Below are 10,626 nucleotides of genomic sequence, written 5' to 3' on the forward strand. Positions count from 1 at the left end.
ATGAGGTCTTGCTGCCCAGGCAGGTCTCAAACCCGCGGGCTCAGGCAATCCACTCAACTCCACCTCCCAAAGGCGCAGGATTACAGGCTGAGCCACCAAGCCCAGCTTTTTTCCCCTTTTTAAAAATAGTTTTTACTGTTGAAAACTTCAGATGTATACAAAAGTAGAAAGAATTTTAAAATTAATCTCCCTATATCTATCATCCTGCTTCAAAATTATCCCAATTTCAACAATTCTTGTTTTATCTATCCCTTCTTTTCCCCAACCTCCACACTTTTGTTTTTCTGAAGCATTTTAAAGCAAATCCCAGAGAGCATACAAACTCATCTGTAAATCCTCAAGTGGACCATTGTCAAAAGAGGAAGACTCATCGATCTGCTTGTTGTTTCCCAAACATGTCCCACTCTCCCTGTGACCTTTGCACCGTCTACTCCTGCCAAGTGTGAGCTTTGTTCCCTCACTTCTCTACGTGACAAACTCCTAGTTACCCTTCAAAGCCCATCCCAAATGTTACCCTCTCTGTGAAACCCAGCTTCCCCTCTGTTGTGCTCCCAAAGCACTTTGCACATACCCCACATATTTATAAAACAGAAATATAAAAGAAAACATAGGCCAGGCACAGTGGTTCACGCCTATCATTTTGGGAGGCCAAGGCAGGAGGATTACTTCATCCCCAGAGTTTGAGACTAGCCTAAGCAACATAGCCAGACCTCATGTCTACAACTCAAAAAATTAGCATGGTGGTGCATACCTGTAGTCCCAGCTACCCAGAAGGAGGAGGTGGGACGATCACTTGAGCCCAGGAGTTTGAGACTGTGGTGAGCCATGATCATGCCACTGTACTCCATCCTGGGGGAAAGAGTGAGACTCCAATATCCTTTCCCCAAAAAGAAAACATAAATATAGTTTTTATTATATTAATATATCATACAAAGTTATTGTGTATTTTATACTTCATTGAACTCTCATATACCTAGAGTATAGTACCTAGTCCACTGTATTTGTGTGTTTGTGTGCCTGTCTCTCTCACTAAAAGGTCAGCTCTTGAGGCAGAGAATGTTTCTGCCTTTTTTCACAGCTTGAACCCACTGCACAATGCATGTTTATACACCTAGCACCTAGCATAGTCTCTGACACATAGTGGCTAATTCTCAAATATTTGTTGACTTACTTCAAAACTAGGTGTAATGCCACAAAAAGGGTGTAGAATTTACAGTTGAACTGACCTGGATTTAAGTCTCAGTTCTAGCTCTTAGTTATAAGTTATTTTATCTCATAAGCCTCCCTTTTCTCATCTGGTCATTGGAATAGTCATGCCTACCTCCCTGGATTGTTGAGAGGATCAAATAAGGTAGTAAATATAAAAGTAATCCATAAATACAAAAACTGTTTACATGTAAGGCTTTGCTATAACTTCAGCAAATATGCAACAAAAAATTGACAGTTGAGATAGACTGCTAGGGGAGGGAGGGTCATACCTCATCAACAAGGGTACCTGCATAATCAACGTTTGTATACCTAACCATGAATTGCATCCCACATCTTTATAATAATAAACAAGAGGCAAAAAAAGAAAACTGCTGGATTCTCCAATTTGTCTTCTAAATAAAGAATGAATCAACTACTTTAAAAAAAAACCTAAGGCATGAGGTACTTAGCACAATGCCTACCACATAGGAAGCACTCCAGGATGATGAGCCACCATCATTCATTGCATCTAAAGATAAGGCTGCTGACAGTCACCCTACTTGTGCATACACCTCTGTGTGTGAGAAGTGATTAATGGATGACCAAACAGTCCTTCCCACACAGCAGGTGCTCATCGTCAGTTGACTTCTTGTCTCTGTGACTCTGCTGCTCACAGACCTGCCCAGCTGCTCTGCTTCCTACTGCAGTTTACCAATCATGTGAAACATTCTACGTTGCTGGACACCAGCATCCAAGAGAGCCTGAAAGATGATTCAAGACAATGATCAAGGCCAGAGAAATCATACATTCCAAATATCCTAGAATAGTCCCAGGTTAGGTTTGTGGCAGTGGAATTATAAACAGGGCCCTCTTTCATTTTCAAAAGGGTAACGGGTTGGACAATAAATTATTTGTCCATCCTAGTCAACTTGTTTTCAAAGGGGAGAAGAAAAAAATCTAAATGAAAATCTCTTTAGTGCCTTTTCAACAATAATATCTTTTGGCACAATCTATTCTTGTGTGAGTGTGTGTGTATGTGTGTGTGTGTGTGTGTGTTTCCACATAGCAAGTGGAAGCAGATCGTTAGGGAAATTAAGAGTGGTACAAGTGGCCTGTCTCACAGCCCCTGGGTTCATTTACATCAGGAACTAGTCTACATCAATATCTGTTCCTGTGACAGCATAAGCATGATGTCTTCCTAGACCTAGAGGGCATCTTCTTGGGGCTTTACCTCCTGCACTCTTTTTGGCCATAGGCCACATAGCATTGTAATGCCTGAAGCCACACCTGGGCAGATGGTCCCCAGTACCCAGACCACTTCTGGAATGCAGTTTTAAAGTGGTAACTTTATTCTTTAGCTGCTGCCCCCAACTACCTGGCAGCTTTCAGACAAGTTTCCAGTCACTCCCAGCTAACTCTGGAGTTTTTAAGGGCAGAGATGAGAACCAAGGGCCACAAACCATGTTTGCTGATTTAACTATCTCTACTTAATCTCCTCTTAAGATGCCTTAACCTCCTCTTAAGATGGCTTTGGCAATAGTTTGATATGATCTCCCAAAAGGCATTCTGTCAGTCAGACTAGGCCACAGATATTTACATCTGCAATTTTAGTCCCTATTTGTACATTGTAGGCAAAACTCAGTGTCAGCTGTTCTCAGTCAGAAGGAACAGTATTGTGCCTGATAATCCCAGCCATCATGAACTATGCTTGATTTATGTCCTCTCTGTGCCCAGCAAAGCAAAGAAAACAAAGAGTTAAAAGTCATGATTCTTGCTCTCTGGATCTCAAATTCCTGTTGGAAAAAGCAAAGCACAAACACATGGTGGAACAATTTCCCCAGATTAGGGGAGGATCGTGTCCATACATTGAATCTATGATCACCTATACTGGACACTAGAGACACAACAGTAAGAAAGACACATACCATCGCCTGCCTTCATGGGACATACAGGCAAGTGAGGGAAACAGACATCAAAGCTGTCATTTTAGCCAGGTGCAGTGGCTCAGGCCTGTAATCCCAGCAATTTGGGAGGCAGAGGTAAGAGGATTGCCTGAGCCCCGGAGTTCGAGACTAACCTGGGCAACTTGGTAAGACCATATCTCTACAATAAGTAGAAAAAACTTTAAAAAATTAGCCAGGCGTGGTGGCATATGCCTGCAGTTCCAGCAACCTGGAAGGCTGAGGCAGAAGGATAGCCTGAGTCCAGCAGATTAAAGGCTGTGATGGCCATGAACATAACATTGCACTCCAGCCTGGGTGACAAAGTGAGACATTGACTCAAAAAAAAAAAGAAAAAGAAAATGAAAAAAAAAAACTGTAATTCTTTTATAATTTAAAAATGTTATTTTTCAAGATTAATTGGTGACATGCATTAAAATACACATATATTTTAGTTTTTCAAATGTAGTTCTTTGTTGTAAATAATTTACAGTTATTTTATTTTATTCTGAAATCAAGGGGTACATATGCAGGTTTGTTATATGAGTATATTGCAGGATGGTGAGGTCTGGGCTTCTACTGAACCCATCACCCAAATAGTGAACATGATACCCAGTAGGTAGATTTTCAACCTTCACCCTCCTCTCCTCTTCCCTCTAAGAAAACTGTCATTTTGCTGTTGTTTGTTTTCTGCAGATTTTTAATTTTTTTTAAATTTTTTATTTTTAATGTAAAGATGTGGAATACAGTTCAGGTTAGGTATACAATCATTGATCATGCCGGTACCCCTATTAATAAGGTATGCCCTTCCCTACCCTAGCAGTTTCCCTTAACTGCCAATTCCACCCCCACCCCCAACAACAGTTTCCCATTACTGCCTATCACTTTCTTATAGCATTATAATTGTTTATGGTCCTCTTATGAGTGAGAACACATGGAACGCTGTTCTTTGTTTCTGTGATCATGCAAACTTGTACAACCTCTCTGGAAAACAGTCTGGAGATTTCTGAAAGAACTAGAAATTGACCTTCCATATTACCCAGCAATTCCCCTATTGGGAATATACCCGGAGGAACTCAAATTATTCTACAAAGAAAATACCTGCACATGAATGTTTATTGCAGCTCTATTCACAATAGCAAAAGCATGAAACCAACCATGTTGCACATCGAAGCTGGACTGAATTTTTTAAATGTGGTATATACACAATGGAATATTATGCAGCTATAAAGAACGACAAATATATGGACTTTGCAGCAACCTGGATGGATTTGGAAGAGTGTCGTTTTTAAATGCACTAAAGGATTAAAAGAATAACAACAGAAGTACATAAAAGAAGGGCTTAACATGCTCTGGGATGAAAAAAGGGAACTTCAGGGACTGAGTTTTGGTGGAAGTGGAGCTAACCTGAGACCTGAAACAAGACTGGAAGTTAGCAATATAAGAATTAACAAATTGTATTCATTCAACCAAACACTCCTGTTTCATGGATATCTATTGCGTGCTAACTATGGTGCTAGGCTCTGTGTTGACTACCAGAATTTTCAGACTCTGAACATTTTTGTTCCTTCCTATCTTTCCTAGCCTCAGAAATAATCCATTTCTGAGGTTGTGAGGTTGATGCCTTTGCCAAATTCACTCGTCTCTTTTTGAGCTTGTAGTTTAGGTGGAGGGGGCACCTCAGTTTGAGATGGGTTGGACTCTGAGTCAAGGATCCCTGATTATACACACACACACACACACACATACACACATACACACACACACGCATGCATACACACACACACTTGGGTCTCTGTTTCTTAGTTATTTGCAATACCTCCCTGACTCCCAGCATCCTGAGGTTGGTATAGTCACTCCGTTAAGACCTTGTTCTTGATCTATATATCCAGTAGAGATGAATCTTAGTTTCAGAATACCCTCCATACTATAAAACATATACATTAGGTAGAAATCATTTCTAGTACTCAATCATTATTTACCTTACCATAGGTTTTATTCTGCAGAGAGGTTTTCAATCTAAGACATTTTCTCTAATATTTTTATTACAAATATACAGAAATATTAAAAATTTTGAAAGAATTGTACAACACACATATATCCATAACTTATATTATATAGTTAACACTTTGCTATATTAACTTTGTTACACTTCTATCCACCCATTAATCACTCTATCCTATTTATGGATGTTTCCAAGAAAATTGCAAACATCAGTACACTTCACCCCTAAACAATACAGTGTGCATTATGAACTAGAATTCAAAATGTGCTTGTTTTCTTTAGGTAAAAATTTGGCTGTTTTCTTTAGGTAAAAAATTTGGCAGTTTTCTGTAAGTAAAATTTGCATAAGATACAATTATGCAACTCAAGTGTATCATTCAATACATTTTGACAAATGCATAAACCTGTATAACTCAAACTTCCACCAAGGTATAGGTCATTTTTATCACCCTAGCAAGCTTCCTCACGCCACTATCTCTTCTAGTAAACCCTTGCCCATTTACCAGAGGTAACCACTGTTATGTTTTTTGCCACCATAGACAAGTTTAGCTTATTCTAAAACTTCTAATAAATGGAATCATACAGTCTGTAATATTTTGTGTCTATTTTCACTCAACATTTTTTTAGATTCATCCATGCTGTTGCATGTATCAGTAGTTCATTCATTTTTTTCATTACTGAGCAATTTACTATTATATGGGATGTGTAACTCCTCTTCCACAAAATCTCATTGCCTTCCCAAGATTTCTGTGAATTCCCAGGAAAAAAGAGCCAAGTGCCAGTAGGCAAATAGGAGAACAGAATTTAGATGTCAGAGGCCAGAAAAACACATAATGCTGGGGCCATGTCAGGAAAAGGGCTAGAGCAGCCCAGAAGCCAGGAGGGCACAGCAGGAAGATGAGTGAGGGTTCAGAGTAGAAAGAAACTTGAAAAGATATGAGAGGAAGGCAGGAACTTAAGGGTCAATCTTGGGATTGCTCAATTCCAACAGCGTTTTCCTTTTGTCCCCAATTTGAAAACTCCTGCCAGGCCAAGGCGGATAGGGCAGGTTCTGGTTAGATTCAATCACGGGGAAAAATGGGAATAAGAAGGAGGGCCTGATTAGATAGATTAGGTCAAGGAGGACCTCTCTGGGGAGGCAACATATAGACTGAGATCTAAAGAAGAAGAAGGAAATCGAATGGTCATGTCTCTGGTGAGATGAGGAAAATATTCTTGGATGGATTTAGAGTCTATCGTACTCAGAAACAAAGTTTCTATCACAGAAACAAAGATCTGAGTACCACATGTATTCACTCATAAGTGGGCCCTGAACATGTATCATCATAATATAGGAAAGGGATTGGCAGTAGTGGGACACTACTGGATGGAGCGGCACACAACATCAATAAGGGTACCTGATCTCAAACCAGGTGAAGTGGGGACCAAAGGGAGGCCCAAACTTTACCTGTATGATGACCACATATGTACCCAACCCTGAATTGCACCCCGCATCTTCAAAATAAAATTTAAAAAAAGAATTGTGGAAGATTAAAAAAACAAAAAGCTATAAGACTGAGTGATCTATCACAGAAATAAAGAACCGAGTATCACATGTTCTCACTCATAAGTGGACCTTGAACTATTGTAATACTATAAGAAAGGGACTGGCAGTAGTGGGAAACTGCTAGGGGAGAGTGAGGGCAGGATTGGCAGTAGTGGGAATCTGATGGGGGGGGCGCCTCATCAACAAGGGTACCTGCATAATGAGCATTTGTATACCTAACCCTGAATTGTACCCCATATCTTTAAAATAAAAAGAAATATAAAAGAAAACTCAAAAAAAGAGAGAGAGAATAAGAATGAGACTGTCATACAAAAATAGCCAAGAAAAGAGTGTTCTAGAAAATTGCTAGGGCAAAGGTTTCAAGGTAAAAAATAAGCTGAGGAAATGACAGAAGGCCAGATTGGAGTGTAGGGAATGACAGGGAGACAAGGGTGAAGCAAGCAGATAGATCATGAGTTCCTGGCCTCTGGGCTACTCCAGCCTATTTCCTGACATGGTTTCAGAGTTATGGATTTTTCTGGCCTCTGACATCTAAATTATTTTCTCTTCTTTGCCTACTGGCACTTGGCTCTTCTTTCCTGGGAATTCACAGAAATCACGGGAAGGCAATGGAATTTACAAAATGTGTTGAGAAAAGTTACATATTTTATACAATGGTAAAGAAGTTACCAAAGACATTTTTTCTTTATCCTTACAACAACAGAAATCTTTGGAGGAGGGGAGGGAGTGATTTCATCTGTGTTTCAAAAAGGCCACAGAGGCCACAGGGTAGAAAATGGTTTGGAGAAGGGTAAGGGTCGAAGCAGAGAGACCAGTTAGGAAGTTATTGCCATTGTCCAAGTGACAGAATATGTTTGGGTTGTGGTAATAAGAGTGGAAGCAGAGATAAAGTATAAAGATAAATTTAAGAAGTAAAACTGACAGCACTTGATGAATGGATATTTCTGAGTGTGTGTTGTCACTTAAAAAATGTCTGGGAAAATAACCTCCAAAATCTTAGCAGGGATTATCTCTGGAAGGGGGAGATTATTAATAGATTTCATTTTCTTCCCTGTGATTGTGTTTTCTAAAATTTCCAAAATGAACATGGACTACTTTTGACATAAAGTAATAAAGTTATTACATTTTTTTAAATGTCTAGTGAAAGTAACATCTGATATTCACTACTGACATGAGAGTATTCTTTGCTATGCTGAATCATTCCCAGGAGGCCGTCCACTCTCCAAAGAGGTTCTGAAGTGTGTGAGTACCCCTTGGGAACTGCCCTCAGAAACTGCAGCCCAACTCTATAATCTCCTCCATGGTTGCACATCTTCATCCTTTGAGAATGCACATAGGATTTTGGAAATATAAGATATTTTGAACCAGAACTGTTGAGACCTGCCCAGTATGAGAGTGGGAGTGGGGGTGGAGTAGAAGGCTAAGTAGAAGGCTTGTTTTAGTTCAAACAAGCACCACCTGGACACCAAAGTAATAAACCCTGGCTCTCTTTTTCGGTTGGTAAACTGGCTCTGAAGGGAGAAGGGAGATTCCAAAGAAAGCCTTCTTCCTGGTAGCATTTGAGGAATGGAAGCTTCCTTAGATGTAGCCTATGCAGTCTTCCAAGCTCAAAAATCAAAATCAATCTCATGATCTTACAGCCATTCCTTATAGGTTCTAGGCAAACTCTCCTTTCTGAACACCAATGGGAAATTCCTCCATCTCACTCCATTTCTTCAACAAACAGACTAGGTTTTAAACAGTGTCCCCAAATGGCACTAGTTTAATGTCAGAGATAATATTCAGGAATGTTATTAAGTACATGAATCAGAAAGAGAAGAGAGAAGCTCTTCTGGGAAGCAGAAGACCAAAAAGTTGCCAGCACAGAAGGCCACAGCTATATTCCATGATCAAAGGATAATGCAGAAAAGTGACCTGAAAAAACAATGTTACGAAACATGAGTTAGGGCTATTTACCCTCACTTCAAACCCAAATACTGATACCAACCAACCAGATGTAATTTTCAATCATAGGCAGCAGCTGTTTGGGTTCTAAAAGAATAATAATAAAAAGTCATCTAACTCTTTTGCCAATTTATTTTAAATTCTCTAAAACTTACCTCTTGTCAGTGATATATTAGAGGACTCTGGTATTTTATGGTGATACATAAAAATAATGTAATTATGAATGTGCCATTTGCAGAACAAAGGCAGTATCTTGGGGAAAATTGCCATTGTAATTGGCTGCAATATGTATCCTGGGTTTAAGGACCTGAAATATGTGATCATAATGCAGACAAACTAAGGGAAGTTAAAATAAGGACTTCAGTGCTAAAGTACATAACTTTCCCTAGGATGTTAGTATCTGGGTGTTCTCCATCGGCTCTAGGCCTACCAAGGGAAGAAAGATGCTGGTCAGCCTGACCCTCTCAAACTCTACTTGAAAACAATTAAGAAACAGGATGTTTTCCAGCCCGACCTAAGACCACAGCTAAGCCAAAGCACTGCGGAATAGTGAATGGATAAGACCTCACCTGTTTTGCCAAGCATTTTAAAATGTGACTGCCACTTATCCAAATGGAAGAGAGATTTCTAATGCCTTACCCTCTTCGGAGGAAAAAATAAGCTCTCGTGGTCTGCTTCCAGAAACATCTTCTGAAACTGCAGTTCTGATCAGGATATTCCCCTGCCCAAGCACCTCTTGGTACCCCCACCCCACATTGCCTACAAAATAAAATACTTCAACCTCTACCATCTGACTCCCAATCAACATTTCTTACCTTACTTACCAATACATAGCAACCTCTTTACGCATACTGCGCTCAAGGTAAATTTAAGTAATTCCTATTCCTCTTATGTGCTCCAGGCTCTCCGACTTTTCCTTACTCTCTATATCTTTGTAATTTTCTCCAGCCCTGCTCTGTTTTATTCAATTCAATCATGAATTTTCAGTTCTCTGAACGTCTCAATAACATTTGGCCCAGTGACTGTTCCCTCTTCCTTGAAATGCTTTTCTCCCTTGGCTTCTGGGAGATTTCACTGTCCAAAATTTTTTCGTACCTATCTGACTTTTCTTTCTCCTTTGCCAGGTTTGTTCTCTACCTCTCCCCAGCTTATTAATGTGGGAGTGACCCAGGACTGGGTCCTAGATGCCTCTTCTCTTTTCTATATTTTCCCCAGGTGATCTCATGTAGCCCCATGATTTGAAAGAGGAAGAGGGGGAAGAGGAAGAGAAGGAGGAGGAAGAGAGAAAGAAAACATTTTTACAAAGACAATTCTCAAATTTATATCTGCAGCTCCAACCTCTGTCCTAACTCCAGACTCAGGTATTGAATTGCGTACTTGACGTCTCCACTTGAATCTCAAATTAAACTGAGTTTCTCAATACCTCTCCTGCAAAACACACACACACACACACACACACACACACACACACACACACACACACACACACACTACCAATGAAACTTCCTCTCTCTCAAACTTCCCCATCTTGATAACAACAACTTTAAGCCTTGTGTTCACCTTCTCCTGCATTACATAGATCCAGGCACTAAGAGAAATAAGTTATATGAGGGGATAAGTGGTGAATTCTGATTTAGACTTGTTGAGTCTGGAATGCCTACTGGTCAGGTAGTTAGATTTATGTATTCGTAGCTGAGGAATGGTGTCTGGGTCAGGTCTGGTAGTCATCTCAGATTCAGAGAAGGGACTGAGCACGGTGGTTCATGCCTGTAATCCCAGCACTTTGGGAGGCTGAGTTGGGAGGATGGCTTGAGCACAGGAGTTCGAGACCAGCCTAGGTAACATAGCAAGACCTCATCTCTACACAAAATCAAAAAATTAGCCAGGCATGTGGCATGCACCTGTAGTCCCAGTTATAGTACTTGGCAGGTTGAGGTGGAAGGATTGTCTGAGCCCAGGAGGTTGAGGCTGCAGTGAACCATGATTGTGCCACTACATTCCAGC

This window comes from Carlito syrichta, unplaced genomic scaffold (genome assembly GCF_000164805.1).
Source record: "Carlito syrichta isolate Samal-C Ts95f unplaced genomic scaffold, Tarsius_syrichta-2.0.1 Scaffold313184, whole genome shotgun sequence".
NCBI classification, from domain to species: Eukaryota; Metazoa; Chordata; class Mammalia; order Primates; family Tarsiidae; genus Carlito; species Carlito syrichta.